This window comes from Anomaloglossus baeobatrachus, chromosome 6, assembly GCF_048569485.1.
Source record: "Anomaloglossus baeobatrachus isolate aAnoBae1 chromosome 6, aAnoBae1.hap1, whole genome shotgun sequence".
Taxonomy (NCBI): domain Eukaryota; kingdom Metazoa; phylum Chordata; class Amphibia; order Anura; family Aromobatidae; genus Anomaloglossus; species Anomaloglossus baeobatrachus.
Genome location: NC_134358.1, coordinates 349167968 through 349185826, shown reverse-complemented (window position 1 = coordinate 349185826; position 17859 = coordinate 349167968). Strand labels below are relative to the sequence as shown.

Sequence of the window (17859 nt, the reverse complement as noted above, 5' to 3'; positions counted from 1 at the left end):
ACATACCGAAATATGATGATAAAATGGACGCCTTCCATAATGCGGACATTTTTGAGTCACATTCCGATAAATATAATCTAACAAATGAACAGAGAAACAAGATTTACAGGGTATGGCTTCCCTCCCACATGGCAAAAAGGTTACAAGCAACACCTAGGACTGACGAACACAATGACCTGATCCATGACACAAAGGAAGATAGGCTGAGACAGTTAATTCTCTTTACCACAGGAGAGACTACCCCAACAGTCGAATTGTTAGAAAACCTTAAGACACACATACAGGAGGATCCATTTGTCTTTGTCGTTAAATTTGAACAGGCCTACAAAATGATAATGGAAATCGGATCTGATCAAGAACCGCCTTCCATGATCAAGGCCTTTGTTAAAAAGTTTAAATATTTGGACCCTGCTTCATTCGAAATAGCTTCTAGAATGGAAAGTCTACAAGAGGTCACGTCATTTATTGATAGAATACGTAGACGAATGAAGCAAAATCAGGTAAAATCAAAAATAGCCATGATAGAAGGGAACACTGACACATTAGTATCCCAGGAAAAACAGATCAAAAACAACAAAAGACCGGTGTTGAATTCTAAAAACAAGAATTCAGGGGGGGGTAACAGGAAAAGCACAATTCATTGCTTTTTTTGCGGCCAACCCGGACACCTGAAGTGGGAATGCAAGAAATTCCTGAGGGCGGGAGTTGAGGAAAGGCTGGGTAAGGAAAATGGACTGATGCCAAACACATCCAGTGCCCCTCCCCCATCTTCAGCACCTCCACCTTCATACACGCCCACTCGTACTGACAACAGAAATAACCAATCACCATATACGCCCACTCATACTGACAACAGAAATAACCAATCACCATATGCACCTCTGACCAGACAGATAAGGGAAATGTCCATACAGGGATTGGATGGAAGGGGCAAGACACCTGCTGCTCTTCTCCCTTCTCCATCATCCTGACTAGCAAAGCCGGTCCCCAGGCTGCATCCACTGGAATTCGTCACTCGAGTTTCAATGGATAGCTGTGGTCGACCATTTTTAAAGGTAAATCTTGAAGGTCAGGAAGTAACATTTCTCCTTGATACAGGTGCGCAATTGAGTGTCACAAATGTTGATTTACATTTAAAGCCAGATTCCCCTGTATGCACAATTGTTGGTTTCAGTGGTAAAAATGGAACAAAGGTGACTTTAGCGCAGGATGTTTCTTTGGAAATACCTGTTTTTTTGAAAACGAAAATGGATATTTGGTGTTGTCAGGATACTGAGAATATAATTGGCACTGATTTTATGGAAAAGCATGGCTGGATTATTGATTTGGGTAACAAAACAGTATGGAAAGATTCTAACGGTTGTAAGGCGGTAGTTATTGATCCAAATGAGTATAGTCATGTCGGGACCATTTGTTTGACCGATGTAGTGTCAGCAGATCATTTGTGGCCTGAAACTGGTGGTGACGAAGTATTGACTGAGTTAGTACAGCGGTTTCCTTCTTTATGGGCTCAGTACAGGAATGAGGTTGGAACAATGAAGGATGTAATTGTCAAAATTGAAGGCCGAGACCCACCTCCACAGCGTCAGTATAAGTTGCCTCCGGAGTCAGTTGCTCCGATGTCGAAGATTATACAGGAATTGTTGGCTCAAGGTGTCATACGAAAGGCAAATTCGGTTTGTAACAATCCATTGTGGTGTGTTCTGAAAAGCGATGGTAGCTATAGGATGTTGTTGGACTTGAGGATGTTCAATAAGTGTACTCCCAATGTAGCACCGATTGTAGCTGATACACATGACATGATGTCGAGATTGGATGCTAAGGCAAGGTATTTCTCAGTGTTGGATATCAGTAATGGTTTTTTCAGTATACCGATTGAGCAAAGTTGCCAATATCGATTTGCATTCAACCACCTCGATCAGCAATATGTATGCTGTAGGCTTCCTCAGGGGGCTAGTATGTCGCCAAGCATTTTTCATCAGGCGCTAGCGAGCGTTTTGTCAAAATTTTCTCGTCCGGAATGTTTATTGCAATATGTGGACGATATCTTGTTGAGTACGGAGAATGAGGAGATGCACGTGATCTTGCTTGCAGAATTGTTTGAGCTGCTGCATGATGCAGGTTTAAAACTAAATACCAAAAAGGTCAAGCTGATGCAGACTGAGGTCAGGTTTTTAGGAGTTCTGCTAAGTCCAGGTACACGGCGACCCCTACAGGACAGAATAGAGGCAATTGCATCTCTTCCAATTCCAACATCACACAAGGCACTAAGACATTTTTTAGGGCTTGTAAATTACTCAAGGAATTTCATTGAAAATTTTGCTGACAAAGCCAGACCTTTGTATGATCTTTTAAAAGGTGACAATGATGATTATTTTGGTCCCTGGAGTGTTGAACAGGAAAAAGCCTTCACACAATTGAAACATGATCTACAACACGCACCTGCGTTAAGTATGGTGGAAAAGAACGCACCTTTTGCGCTTCAAGCACACACTTCAGAGACAAGTGTCTCTGTGGTTTTGCTGCAGCTGCAAGGGGGGGAATGGAGAATCTTGGGGTACTTCTCTAAGCTTCTCTCACCTGTTGAGAGGGGGTTTGAGGTGTGCGCAAGACACCTGGTGGGAGTGTATTTTGCGATAAAAATCACTCAACACATCATCGGGTTCCAAAAGGTTATTCTCCAAACGCCACATTCCACACTGAAACTTCTCTTTGAGAAAAACATCCCAGGTGTGTCAAATCAGAGATTTGCCCATTGGTTGCTCTCATTGTCTCCAAATCAAATTGAGGTAGATTATAAGGCCAAGTATGTTCTTCCTCAATTGATGCAGTATGAAGGACAAACCCATGATTGCATAGAAACGTTCCATGAACCAAGTCCATCTCTCTTCAGACGACAGTCGGAAGACGCAGATGAACCTGTGTTTGTAGACGGTTCTAGATTTTTTCTGGAAGGACACTATCACACAGGATATGGAATTTTCTATTCCAAGCGAGGACAAGTGGTAAAACACAAGTTACCGAGTCATTTCTCAGCTCAAAGGGCAGAGATAGAAGCGGTAAGAATGGTCCTACAGCTGAATGAAGCTGATGATCAAACTCCAATGGTAATCTACAGTGATAGCTCCTATGTTGTCAGATCCCTAACCGATTACCTGCCTGTTTGGGAAAGGAGAGGCTATGTGGACTCGTCCAACAAAGCCTTGCTGCACCGCGAAACTCTAGAATCAATTTTTGAGATGGCATCTAGGGCCCCAAATAGATTTGCTATAGTGAAAGTCGCTGCACATCAAAGATCTGATGATGAGTTATCTGTAGGAAATGCAACCGCAGATGCTCTAGCCAAAGAAGCTGCCCTGACAGGAGAGGAAGTGTTTGACTCTGAACCTTCTGAGAATTCAGCGGTTCAGAGAGCAGACACATACATACCTTCATTTGCAGAAGAACAGAGAAAAGATCCTTCTCTTGTTATTTTTCTGGATGATCCAAAACCTCCTTTCATCTGTGAAAATGGGGTTTTGTGTCACAATTCAAATGAAGAATTGCGTCCAGTTGTACCAAAACATCTACAGGTAGAATTCACTCGATACAACCATGAGAGTTTAGGTCACTTGGGACAACAGAAATTGTTAGTCATTCTCAAGGAGAAATTTTATTGGGAAAAAATGGACGAAACAGTTCAAAGTGTTGTACTATCATGTCTCATTTGTGCCCAAATAAATCCAAGACCTAAAGGACAGAAGCCACCACTTCTACGGATCGCACCTGCAGATGGTCCATGGTCTACACTGCAGATAGACTATATTGGTCCTTTACCCTCAGGTAAACATGGTCTCAGGTATGCATTGATTGTGGTAGATGTGTTCTCAAAATGGGTAGAAATATTACCTGTTAGGAAAGATGATGCTTTGTCCACAGCAAGGGAATTGGTACAACATGTCTTTTGTACTTGGGGGATCCCAAGGATGATTACCTCCGATCGAGGTAGCCACTTCACAGGTAAAATCATGCAAACTGCTTGTGCTATTCTAGGGGCGCGACAGCAATTTCATGTCCCCTATCATCCACAATCTGCGGGAATTGTGGAAAGAATGAATAGGACAATCAAGTCCAGAATTGCAAAGATGCTTTTGGACAAAGGTAACACTTGGGTTGACAAGGTTCCTTTCATACTGATGAGTATAAGAGGTTCAATCTCTTCTACAACTCAATTCACTCCGTTTGAGTTGATGACGGGAAGAAAAATGCCATTGTGGTTTCCACATGAGCCATTTTTATCCACTCCACAAAAAGATGCTATCTCAAGGTCCCAATGGTTGAGATCGCTGCAGGAGAACCTGAAAGCGATTCTGCCATATGCGGCATCGAGAATGCAGAAAATGGAGCCACCCTATGAGTCCAAATTCAAGAAAGGTGCTCTAGTCATGATCAAAACCTTTCGCAAGAGTGGACCATGGGAGTGTAATTGGGAAGGTCCTTTTGAAGTCCTTGAGACTATGGGACAAGTCATGATTCTTGTGCACCGAGTGTCAAATGTGGTAAAAAAGACCCGGAAAACACAAAAAGTGTGGGTTCACGTTGACCAGTGCAAAATATTTGTGACAAAATAATGATACTGCATTTCTTTCCAGGAAGAAATGGTTTCCTATACGAACTGGAATAAAGAACCTAAAGACTGTGAAGGAAAGATGACATCAAGCCTTCTGGAGAAAGAACATCTTCCCAAGCTCAAGACAAGCTTCTACGTGATGGGATCTACGTTCCTGCTGCTTTGCTTTATTTTCGTCATTGTTTACATGTTACATCAAGGAACAATCGCCAATGATGTGAATGAACAGACTAGAGAGATTCAACATTCTCGAAGACCAAGAGGATCAGATACACGGAACTTACTGACAGAGGACATCACGGACAATTCTGTGGAGATAACAGGAAATATCTGCATGGGATATGGAACAAAATGTTGCATTGAATTACATTTCATATACGACACAGACATAATATTACATGCTATTGCAGGACCTAAAACTAGATTCACACAATTACAAGGAGAATATGTACACAATAATAAAACTGGTACATGGGAATGTTCTCCTACAGATGTACTATACTGGAACATAGAGATCAGAGGTGATGAACCTGCTGTATGGTCCGGTGATATTACAAATGACATGATTGCAAAGGGAAAGTTTGGAAGATCCAAAACAGAAATTTTGTTAAAAACTCAGGTTTTTGGGAAAATTCTGGATCCTTCTTTACTCTCCATCACAGAAGGAGATAAAGATTGGGTCAAAACATGGAATTTCCAGATAACACGGGAACCTGTGCAAGTTCAGGTATCTGTAGTGTTTACCGTTACTAACACTATAGTTCCGGAAATAAGGGTTTCACCACAGACAGTACATAATAAAGTAAATACATTACCCATAATGTTAAAATGTAACACAAGGTTGAAATTGCCTTCTGAGTCTTTGTTGACATGGACCAAAAATTCATCATTTTTGGGAAGTTTTTTAAACAGTCCAACTAATGTCATTCACAGAGGTCAGATTGGTAATATCAGGTGGATGGATGATACTTTCATTTTTTCCATAGAGAATCCATCTTCCAGGGACTCTGGAATTTACCAGTGTTGCGTTGAAACAAAGACACATTACAGACATTGTAAAGACGTTAGTGTGAATATTTGGTCAGCAGCAGATAGTGCATGCACAGACACGAGGTTCATGCCGTCTTCTCCTTTCCAAATTAATCAATTTCAGTCCAAGTCCTTATTAAGGGATGGAGAATTTATGACAATGGTGTGGACTTTCAATATGTCTCATTGGAAGATCTCTACCAGGTTTCCTCAGTGTCAATCACATCTCATAAACATGGAGATGGGGATAGAACAGTGGTTTGGGAAAAGAACTACTCAGACTAGGAGTAAGAGAGGAGTGTTAGAAGGAATTCTGGGAGGAATTGGGACAGTGGGAAGTCTGACTAATGCCATAGATATACAGACACTTAAGTCAGATTTGGATAATATTGGTTTTATTGGAGGAAAAGGTGTAAAGGTTCAGAAGAGTCTGAATCAACTTCTGGAAAAGATGGTAATGAATACAGCTGCTGTACTAGGCTCTTCCGTGTCACATCTACAGGATGCTACATTAGCTCTCGTGGAAAGCACACACGAAACACAAGTGGCTAAAGCGTGCCTGGAGATACAGGTAGAGTACTCTTCTAATTTGAAGCTGATTGCACAAGCTTTACAGAGTGGAATTACTCCACTGGGAATACTGCGAAATTTACCTGTAGAGTATGATTTTGCATTGAATCATACGGATTTGTGGGTAAATAAGTGGTTAGGATGTGAACGAAACATTTGTGTTGGCACATCGCTAATCCCGGTGATTGGAAGAGAAGGAACTATTGTTCCTGTTACAGTTTTGGGTATACCTGTGAGCAACACACAACAAGTGTTCTATCAACTGCAGTACACAGATTTTGCATTTGATGGAGTGAACACTGAACAAGTAGACATTTCTTCATGTTTGCATTTTGTTTCTAAGGTGATGTGTTTACCTGGACAGGATAAGGTGATTTATCATTCATGTTTTCATAATCATTCTTCTTGTCATGCGAGAATAGAGACTGTACAGACATTACATGATCTGGTGACTCCAGTAAGTCCAACTAAGATATGTTTTCAGGTCATGTCTGAGACAGAGAAGGTTTCTGCTTACTATTCTGCTTGTGTACATAAGGAAAACCTACCTATGGGTTTGTATTGTATAGAAGGAGATGTGAGATCTCTTTCAAAGAAGGAAGGAAGTTTTAATATCACTTCTATAGGAAAGAGAAATTTAACGGCATTTCCGATACAATTCAATTTATCACAGATAAATGATTTTCCTTGGGATATGTGGACAAGTGAAATAAAGAAAGACAAGGGTTTGTTAGATTTATTAACGAAACAGTTAAAGGAAGCAGAAATTATATTCAGGCATGAACAAGGTGAATTAAGTGATATTGAACACGAATGGAATGGAATGTCAGGTAGAACTTGGTGGAAGAGTTTTAGTACATCTGTACATTCCTGGTCTAAGTCATCTTTTCAGTCAGCGGTTGGTAATGTTTTATTTAATCCCATCATAATCATATTTTTATTAGTTTTGATGTGTATTATATATCAAGTTTTTGTGATGTGTAGAATTCAGAAGATATATAGGAACATAAAAATAGAAATGAAAAAGGAAGATAACATTCTTAGAGGAATGTTAAATCGCAAGATGACTTTTTGACAGAAAGTTGCAGATTGGTTTATCAAGTCAAATATTGGTCTAGAATTTCCAACAAGAATGTATGTGATACGAATGATGACACGATTGAGTTAGGGTTTCCCGGGGTTCATCAAACGTCCATATAAGGGGGGACTGTAAAATAGTGAGTTTATGGAGATTGATTCATAGACTGGATTACATATATTCATAAATATATGTATATTTCGCCCATCCCTTTAAGGATGCCTGTGTGTTGGAAAATGCTAAACCAAGAGTTTGAGATGGTAAGAACCAAACTCATCTGTTAGTTGTCCATCAAAGCCATCTGACGTTGTTTGTCAAAGTTGTCAAAGTAGTGCTATATATTGTTTAGAATGTTGGGCTATGAGCTGAAATAGCTATGAGAAACGTTTTACTATAAGTTACTGTTACACTGAGGTCAAAGCTCAGCGAGCTTCAAAGGAATTATAAATAAGACTGAAGTAGGTCTTGTTACAGGTCTCTAGTGCGCAAGTACACTTATTTCGCGGGTAAAATGTACCACGTGACATGATGTAATGCTAAACCTAAATTAAGGATAGTTAGTTTTTGTGTTACCATGTAAAGAGATAAGGACAATCCAGAGGAGGGGTTTTGGGTTATAAAAGAAGCCCACACTTCAAAGGTAGAGGGAGAAGGAGGGAGAGGCAGAAGGTGACAGGAGAAAGACGGACCCATCCGACCAGACCATCTACAGACCATCCCGAGACGGCTTACACACACAACGATGTAAGATATATGAACTGTTATTTTTTCTATCTGTCTCCATCTATTAACTCAAGCCAAGACAGTTATTTTTCTCTAATGACTGTAACCCTCCAATTCTTATCTGAATAAATCCATAATATGTTTTTGACCTATCTTCGCTCCAATCATTATATACTGGCTATGCAGTTGTCGCCGTAAACCCATTATTTAACAGGTAAGCAATACATAGGGAGGACCAGCCAGCCCCACCATAATAGACTAAATTCACATCGCCACAACATAAAGACTGGCTTCATGTTGCATGGGCTTTCAAAGCACTGTACAACCCAGCACAATAAGATGTTTGACTTCAAGATCACACCAATTGAACAGATCCCCCCGAATACCAACAATAGGATGGAAGCCCTTAGCAGAAAAGAGACTTATTGGATTCATAGACTCAACACCGTTAAACAGTTTGGACTAAATTAAATCACGGATCTTTTCTATTAAATTTCCTATTACAGTATCACCATCAAATGCCTGCCTTTTTTGTATAGGTATATTTTTTGTTGTTCAAGTTTTTTGAAGGGTCCTATAATCATCAGTTATATATATTATTGTATTTTTTCCAGAGAGAACCCTTTGTCTGTTTTCCCTTTTTACAAGGTAAAATTCCTATACCCGTCAAATCCATATACCCAAAAATTTTTATACCCCCCCTTTTTTATTAATATATATATATTTTTTTATGTATTTATGGTCTAACAATAATATTGATAGTTTTTTTTTACTAATATTGATATTCATTAATACTTTTATAATCAGTTTTATATATGTGGCCTGCTTTTATGCTCTTCAGGTTATGCAATGTATTTTTTTGCTCCAGCGCGTTTTTATTCTATATTTCTATTTTTAATCTGTCTAATTTGAAACAAACTCTTTTTTGCTGTCCACAATATTCTCCTTCACGTATGATCATCTCCCTACACTAATCCCATACACAGGCCCATAGGCTTGAGATTTTTCACAATTTTACAATTTTTTACTCATCCTATAAAATATACTATAATAACAACCCTTCTCGGTCATTTTTCTCCCCCCTTTTTAATAACAAGCCATAGGAATCATTTTTACATTGTGCTCTCCTTCTTGCATGGACTGCTCAATATAGAGCAATCCGCATCAGTTTATCCACCCTCAAAATATAAAGTTCCAATCAAGATTCCTTTTTTCATGGTCAAATGGCCGTTTTCACGTCTTCCCCCTGCATACAGCGGCGCATCTGATCACTTTTCTCTCACTCAGCGCACGCGCTGTACTGTTTTTTTCCCACGGTCTGAACTCACATTACCTTTCATCATAGGAAATCGCTCACTCTCTCTGCACTGCGTATGCGTCCTCTCACATTTTTCCCACGGTCTGAACTCATATCACCTTTCCACTACGGGGATACCTATTCCCCACGCATGCACTCTTATCATCTATCCTATTCTCTCTTGCTCCGTGGTAATGTTCACACTTGTTCTTGCAGGGAGATATCGGCTCGGGTTTTTCTTTACCCCTTTTTTACACACATTTTTTTACATTTTTTTCCCGATAAAAAACGAGAGTCCCAACACCCGAGATTTAAATAAATCACACACACAATGTATAATTAAATAAAACAAAAGAATCACACACATATATATATATATATATATATTTATTTTTCATATATTTGATTAAGTCCTATAGATCTCCCGCAGTCACTGCTTCACAGTACCTTCCAAAGAACAGAACAGTGGTTAGAGAATCTCTCTCCCATTGTTTCATTGACACTTAATTTCTCAGGTTCAAGCCTGACCATTCCCATATGTATTTATTTTTTAATCTTTTTTTCTTTTTTCCTCCCTGTTTTTTTCTTTTTTCTTCTTTTTATAGAAAAAGACAATAATTTCAGTTCTGGTTAAATTCATTTCACTAAGGGTATACCTTCCATTTGAATTTGTTTGAAGAAAAACCATTCCAGTTAATGTGTAACATCATGCAGTCGTTGTGTTTTTTTCTATCATGACGTAGCTCTACTCCTCGTGGCTATGAGTCATGGGGTAATGAGGTCATCTCCAGGAGCGTGGCTTCTCCTGGAAACTTCTATATAAACCTTTGTATTTCTTGTATCTGTATGATATCTTTTTCCCTGAAGAAGGAGGCGCACATCCTCTGAAACGTGTAGGAATGTTTCAATAAAAGAATATCTACTTTTAATAACACCAGCTCGTGGTTTATAGCGCGGCATTAAACCCGTTTTCCACCCTGAACTTTTATAGCAATTTTACCTTTAACGGGGCCGCTGCTGAACCACTCTAGCACTCACATATGTCTGCACAGGGGTTGTGACTGGCACAACCTGATCAGGTGAGTGTATTCATTCTTTTACTTTCCTAAACCCATAAACCGGGTAAGACCCTATTTTGCGCCTTTCTTTCCCTACCTACAATTTTTTGTTAAATATTTCATTCCACATGTGTTAATTCATAGTTTTGATGCCTTCAATGTGAATCTACAATTTTCAGAGTCATGAAAATAAAGAAAACTCTTTGAATGAGAAGGTGTGTTCAAACTTTTGGTCTGTACTGTACCTGCACAGAAACTCAGATCCTCACAAGATCTCCTTCTCTATTCCTATCTTATCTCCTCTTCCCACAATCACATACAAGATTTCTCACGCGCCTCACCCATACTCTGGAATGCTCTACCCCAGCATATCAGACTCTAGCCTACTGTGGAAAGCTTCAAAAGGAACCTGAAGACTCACCTCTTCTGACGAGCCTACAACCTACAATAACCTTCAGACCAGTATACCTCTGTGCAACGAGTTCTGTCTTCACCTATTGTGCCCTCACCCATTCTCTGCAGACTGTGAGCTCTTGGGGGCAGGGTCCTCTCTCCTCCTGTACCAGTCTGTTTTTGTAATGTTCATGATTGTTGTACTTGTTTTTTATTCATACCCTTTTCACTTGTAAAGCGCCATGGAATAAATGGCGCTATAATAACAAATAATAATTATAATCTAAATATAATGTACATAAAGGTATTGTGCATAACCAGGATGTAGCAGTAGATTTACAGTGTGAATTCCGGTGAAGTGACTGCTGGATTGGTGGACTGCTGTGCCGCCGTGTCTCGCATTCTGTCAGTCCAGCAATCCAGCAACAGGTTCACCGGCAGTCACACTTGTTACCATGAGAACCAGGCTGTGAACTCCAGTGATGTAACTAACATCACTGCTTCACACAGCTGGGTCGCCCACTGCACTCAGTGTGTCTCAGAAGCTACAGTGATCGATCGCATTTTCCATCACTGCAGATTATGGATGTAGCAGTGCTGCTTTCATCGTGTGAGATTGTGGATTACAAAGGACCTGCCGGTGTATTTTTGGTGTTATTAAATTGGTGAAAGATGGTGTGGAGTTTTTGTTAAATTAAAATAAAGGATTCTTGTATGTTTTTACTTTTTACTTACAGGGTTTGTAAGGCGAGTCTCATAGACCTCTCTCCATTACCAACTGTGATAAATCACAGCTGACATCAACCCTATATATTACCCTGATTGCCAGGGCACAAGAGCAATCAGGATGAGCCAGGTGAAGTGCCACAATTGGCGCATCTGATGGATGCACCAATTGTGGGGTGACTGGAGGCTGCTATTTTTAGGCCGGGGAGGGTCCAATAACCATGGACGTTCCCAGCCTGAGAATACCTGTCCCCAACTCTCTGCGTCATCTGCGCTGGTTATCAAAAATAGGAGGTAGAACTTTTAAGTTTTTTATTTATTTAAATAATTTAAAAAAAAGCCTGTATTTTTTATAGCCAGCCAAGATAAAGCACACAGTGGAAAGCTGCAGCCTGCAGCTGTCCACTTCACCTGTGCTGATTATCACAAATAGGTGGGAAACCGCATGTCAAAGTATGTAATACTCTGACAACTTTGTTCTCAGAAGCGACCTGTGTTTCAGAGATGCATCCTGGCATCTTCACCATGCTGTTCCAATTCAATTTCTTCACTTTTCTATCCATGTCAGCATTTTTAAAGCTCCGCCAAAAACTTATTCGAGTTTCCCATTAAGTTGCATTAGATTTGATATTCGTGACGAATACACAAATAGTACAAAATATTCGAGACAAATAATCCAAATCCAAATATTTTAGTATTTGCCCATTGCTATACTGAAGTACATTATTATACTTCATTCCATCTTGAACCAATACTTTTTATGCTACGGTTGAGTGGACACAAATCCCAGCACAACACTTCCGTCAAATTTCATTGTTGTGTTCTCAACAACAGGGGGATTGTAGAAGGCAACTGCTGGTATATAATTTGACATATCGCTCTCTATATATACACTGTGTGCAGAATTATTAGGCAAATGAGTATTATCACATGATAATTTTTATACTATTATGTAGTCCTACTTCAAGCTGTATAGGCTTGAGAGCCAACTACCAATTAAGTAAATCAGGTGATGTGCATCTCTGTAATGAGGAGGGGTGGGTTCTAATGACATCAACACCCTATATAAGGTGTGCTTAATTATTAGGCAACTTCCTTTCCTTTGGCAAAATGGGTCAGAAGCGAGATTGTACGGACTCTGAAAAGTCCAAAATTGTGAGATGTCTTGCAGAGGTATGCAGGAGTCTTGAAATTGCCAAACTTTTGAAATGTAATCACCGAACAATCAAGCGTTTCATGACAAATACCAACAGGGTCGCAAGAAGCGTGTTGAGCAAAAAAGGTGCAAAATAACTGCCCATGAATTGAGGAAAATCAAGCGTGAAGCTTCCAATATGCCATTTGCCACCAGTTCGGCCATATTTCAGAGCTGCAACGTTACTGGAGTATCAAAAAACATAAGGTGTGCCATACCCAGGGACATGGCCAAGGTAAGGAAGGCTGAAAAATGACCACCTTTGAACAAGAAACTTAAGATAATACGACAAGACTGGGCCAAGAAATATCTTAAGACTAGAGTTGAGCGATGTTGGAGGTTTGCCAATTTCATGTTCGAGTGATTTTGGGGAGTGCTCGAGATCGAACTCGAACGCGAGCTTTTTGCTAAAAGCAAGACAGCTTGAGTTACGTTCGAGACCGGTTCGATCAGCAAAAATTCTAGCTAGTTACTAGATGGCTTTTCACTGTAATAGTGTGAGTCACTGTGATTCACACTATTATCAAATTTCAGCGTATAGTGTGCGGGGGGGGGCGCGGTTTAGATCCGTGATGCTGAGAGAATGCCGATAGCCATTTTTTTTTTTCCTAAGCGCGAGTGCAGTGGGGTGGGCCAGGATGTCAGCCAATCACAGACGCACACACAAACAGGTAAGTGGATTTTTGCCAGACAAGCAAGGGCATAGGCTGTGAATGTCACATGTCCTTGCCTTATAAATACGGCCATTTTCCCTCACGCCGCCATTATCTGCCTTCTGGATGTGGGTGACAGTCATGGCTCACGCTGCTGCTGCCACCACCGATCCTGCTGTGTAGCGCAAGTAGGGATTAGGGAGGGACTGCAGGCTATTTCAGCCCTTTTCAGGGCTGATTTCCAGGCGTTCATAGCCATAGCTGCTAGGCAGGTCCGTGCAAACGCTGTCTACAGCTTTAGATAACAGCGTCTGTGTACCTCAGCTCAGGGAATTCCTTGCTGCATTTCATCATTAGGAGGGATAGAAAGAGAGGCTTCCTTTCCTGCCCTGCCCACAGAAGCCGGGAACTGTACCCATCTGCCCACTTTTGCCACGCTATTTTATTTGCCCAAAGAGCTGACACTTTCTGCCATCCTAAAAGTATCTGCAATACTAACTTAGTTTTCCTTTCCTGTCCACTGACCCACAGAACCCGTACCCACCTGCCCATTTTTGCTACGCTATTTTTATAGCAAACAGTGCTGAAACTTAGTGGCATCCAAAAAGTGTCTGCTATACTAACTTGGTGTCCCACTGGTGCCAAGCAAGTTCCACCACCTCTCATTCTACCCTCCTGCCCATTTTTGCTACGCTATTTTTATAGCAAACAGTGCTGAAACTTAGTGGCATCCAAAAAGTGTCTGCTATACTAACTTGGTGTCCCACTGGTGCCAAGCAAGTTCCACCACCTCTGCATTCTACCCTCCTTCCCATTTTTGCTACGCTATTTTTATAGCAAATAGTGCTGAAACTTAGTGGCATCCAAAAAGTGTCTGCTATACTAACTAAGGGGTATTTTGCACACTGCAACATCGCAAGCCGATGCTGTGATGCCGAGCGCGATAGTCCCAACCCCCGTCGCAACTGCGATATCCTTGTGATAGTTGCCGTAGCGAACATTATTGCTACGGCAGCTTCACATGGACTCACCTGTCCTGCGACGTCGCTCTGGCCGGCGGCCCACCTCCTTATTAAGGGGGCGGGTCATGCAGCGTCACTGTGATGTCACACGGCAGGCGACCAATAGGGAGCGGAGGGGCGGTGATGAGCGGGTGTAAACATCCCACCTCCTTACTTCCGCATATCCTACGGGAGCCGCGGTGACGCAGGTTGGAGATGTTCCTCGCTCCTGTGGCTTCACACACAGCGATGTGTGCTACCGCAGGAACGAGGAACAACATCGGACCGTCGAGTCAGTGTAATTATGGATTACGCCGACGCTACACCGATGATACGCTTACGACACTTTTGCGCTCGTTAATCGTATCATCTAGGCTTTACACACTACGATGTCGCCTGCGATGCCAGATGTGCATCACTTTCAATTTAACCCTACCGACATCGCACCTGCGATGTCGCAGTGTGCAAAGTACCCCTTAGTGTCCCACTGGTGCCAAGCAAGTTCCACCACCTCTGCATTCTACCCTCCTGCCCATTTTTGCTAAGCTATTTTTTATAGCAAACAGTGCTGAAACTTAGTGAAATCCAAAAGGTGTCTGCTATACTAACTTAGGGTACTTTGCACACTACGACATCGCAGCTGTGATGCTGGTGGGGTCAAATCGAAAGTGACGCACATCCGGCGTCGCTGTCAACATCGTAGTGTGTAAAGCGTTTTGGATACGATTAACGAGCGCAAAAGCGTCGAAATTGTATGATCGGTGTAGAGTCGGTCATTTCCATAATTTCGGAAGGACCGATGTTACGATGTTGTTCCTCATTTCTGCGGCAGCACACATCGCTGTGTGTGAAACCGCAGGAGCGATGAACATCGCCTTACCTGTGTCCCGGCTGCAATGAGGAAGGAAGGAGGTGGGCGGGATGTTTACGTCCCACTCATCTCCGCCCCCCTGCTTCTATTGGCCGCCTGCCGTGTGACGTCGCTGTGACACCGCACGACTCGCCCCCTTAGGAAGGAGGCGGTTCGCCGGCCAGTGCGACGTCGCAGGGCAGGTAAGTGCATGTGAAGCTGCAGTAGCGATAATGTTCGCTACGACAGCTATCACAAAATATTGCAGCTGCGACAGGGGCGGGGACTATCGCGCTCAGCATCGCAAGCATCGGATTGCGATGTCGTAGTGTGCAAAGTACCCCTTAGTGTCCCATTGGTGTCAAGCAAGTTCCACCACCTCTGCATTCTACTCTCCTGCCCATTTTTGCTACACTATTTTTATAGCAAACAGTGCTGAAACTAAGTGGCATCCAAAAAGTGTCTGCTATACTAACTTAGTGTCCCACTGGTGCCAAGCAAGTTCCACCACCTCTGCATTCTACCCTCCTGCCCATTTTTGCTACGCTATTTTTATAGCAAACAGTGCTGCCAGTTTTAGGGCCATAGTTGCATTGTCAGGGATAGTCAGTATTGGTTCTTCAGCTGTCAATAAAGCTAGACTACCTCTGCAATCTATACCACCTCTCAATTTTTGATACCCCATTTTAAGTGTCAAATCTTATTGCTAACAAAATGAGTGGCAAAAGGACAGATGCTGGTGGAAAGGGGAACAGGCGTGTTGGAGAAGGAAAAAAAGTTTGTGTCCGTGGGGAAGGTGGGAAAGCTACATTAACATCTGCTGAAGATAGGCCATCTTCCAGCAAAAGTAAGATGTCTACTACTTTGCATGGACAATCCGATGTGCTCCTTTTTTATGGAACCAAACAACTGTAACAAAGGTAGATGATGCACAAAAAAAGCACATGCTTGAATGGATCTCAAGTGCTCCAACAAGTGGCCTCTCCTCCACCTCAAATTCAACATCCAAAAAACAGTCCTCTGAGTTGTCATCCCAATCGCACTTGCTTTCTCCCAGCTCTCAAGTCTCCACCCGCCCTGCAGAGTATGGTGTAACAGAGATGGCTGAGTCTGCAGAGCTGTTCAGTCACACTATAGCCTGGGAATCAGAGGTCTGCTCCCAAGCTACAGTGAGTACAGACCAGGAAATGGTTTGCAGTGATGCCCAGAAGCTTTGTGAGTCAGATTCAGGCACTGATGACCAAGTTTCTGAGTATAATGTAGACCCTCAATCCCAAACTGTAACACCTGTTGGTGGAGACAATGAGGAACATACTGATGACGATGAGACGCAGATAGCAGATTGGGATGACAACTTAACTATTCAGTCAGGGCAGGAAACGGTTAGGTCTGAGGGCGAGAGGAGTGCAAACACAATGCTTGATGATGAAGTTCTAGATCCCACTTACTGTCAACCCACAGTCAGGCACTCGAGGAGGTCACCAGAGGCGGTGAAGGAGGATGCAACTGACGACGAAGTTACCTTGTGCCTTCCTGGACAGAGTCAGAGTACTGGAAGCACGTCAACAAGTGCATCCTCAACCACCACTCTGCCTCTGAGCACAAGTCGGGGTGGCTCTGCAGGTCGCATGTCCTCTAAGCCTTGCCTAGCCTGGTCCTTTTTTTACCTTGCATAGGATCTCCCAAATCATGTGATCTGTAAAATTTGTCGGCTATCTATGAGTAGAGGCTAAAACCTCACCAGTTTGACAACTTCTTCCATGAATCATCACATGAATAACAAGCATAAGTCCCAGTGGGAAGCTCACTGTGCTGCAATGCGCCCTAGCGGAGCGGGCCAACCACCGCCTGCCCCTTCCAGTGCATCTGCGCGCTCTTCATCTTCTATGACTGTGGGGCCAGCTGTCAGACCTGTTCTTCCACGCAGACCTTCCACCACTTTAACCGCAACAGGCTGTTTGCTTGGTAGGTCGTCAGTTGGTTTGGAAGGGGAAACAAGTGCTGGTGTAGAGCTCTCTCAGACATTGAGAGCACCAACTTTGGATGAAGGCAACATCATGTCTCCGCCTGCACTTTCCTCACAGACCTGCAGTTTTCCAGGGACACCCTACTCACCACCGTCTCCACACAGCAGCCAGATCTCGGTCCCTCAGATGTGGACAAGTAAAAGGCCATTTCCTCCGAGCCATGACAAAGCTAAGAGGTTGAATTTTTCCCTCTGTAAGCTCTTGGCTACCGAAATCCTGCCTTTCCGCCTGGTGGACACAGAGGATTTTCGAGACCTTATGTCTGTCGCAGTGCCCCAGTAACAGATGCCCAGTCGCCACTACTTCTCCAAGAATGGTGTGCCTGGACTATACCAGCATGTCGCACACAACATCACCGCTTCCTTGAGAAACTCTGTGTGTGACTCGGTGCATTTCATCACCGATACTTGGACCAGTTACCATGGACAGGGGCATTACATGTCGCTGACTGGGCACTGGGTAACTATGGTGATAGATGGAGAAGGGTCTGCTGAACAAGTCTTGCCGTCCAAGACTTGTGTGTCAATCCTCTGTATGTCGAAGTTCCTCCACTGCTTCTGCCTACTCAACCTCGTCTGGGTCCTGCACCTCTGCCCCAAGCCTGCCTGGCCAGGCCACCCGCATTGTAACTGCGCACAAGGAATCCCACG

At 42.5% G+C, this 17859-nt stretch overlaps 1 protein-coding gene across 12 annotated transcripts in view; it reads right to left on the bottom strand.

Annotated features, from left to right (window-relative positions):
- Positions 1-17859, bottom strand: part of RECK (reversion inducing cysteine rich protein with kazal motifs) — a 1668523-nt gene that overhangs the window by 726971 nt on the left and 923693 nt on the right. The gene's annotated exons all lie outside the window — the stretch shown is intronic.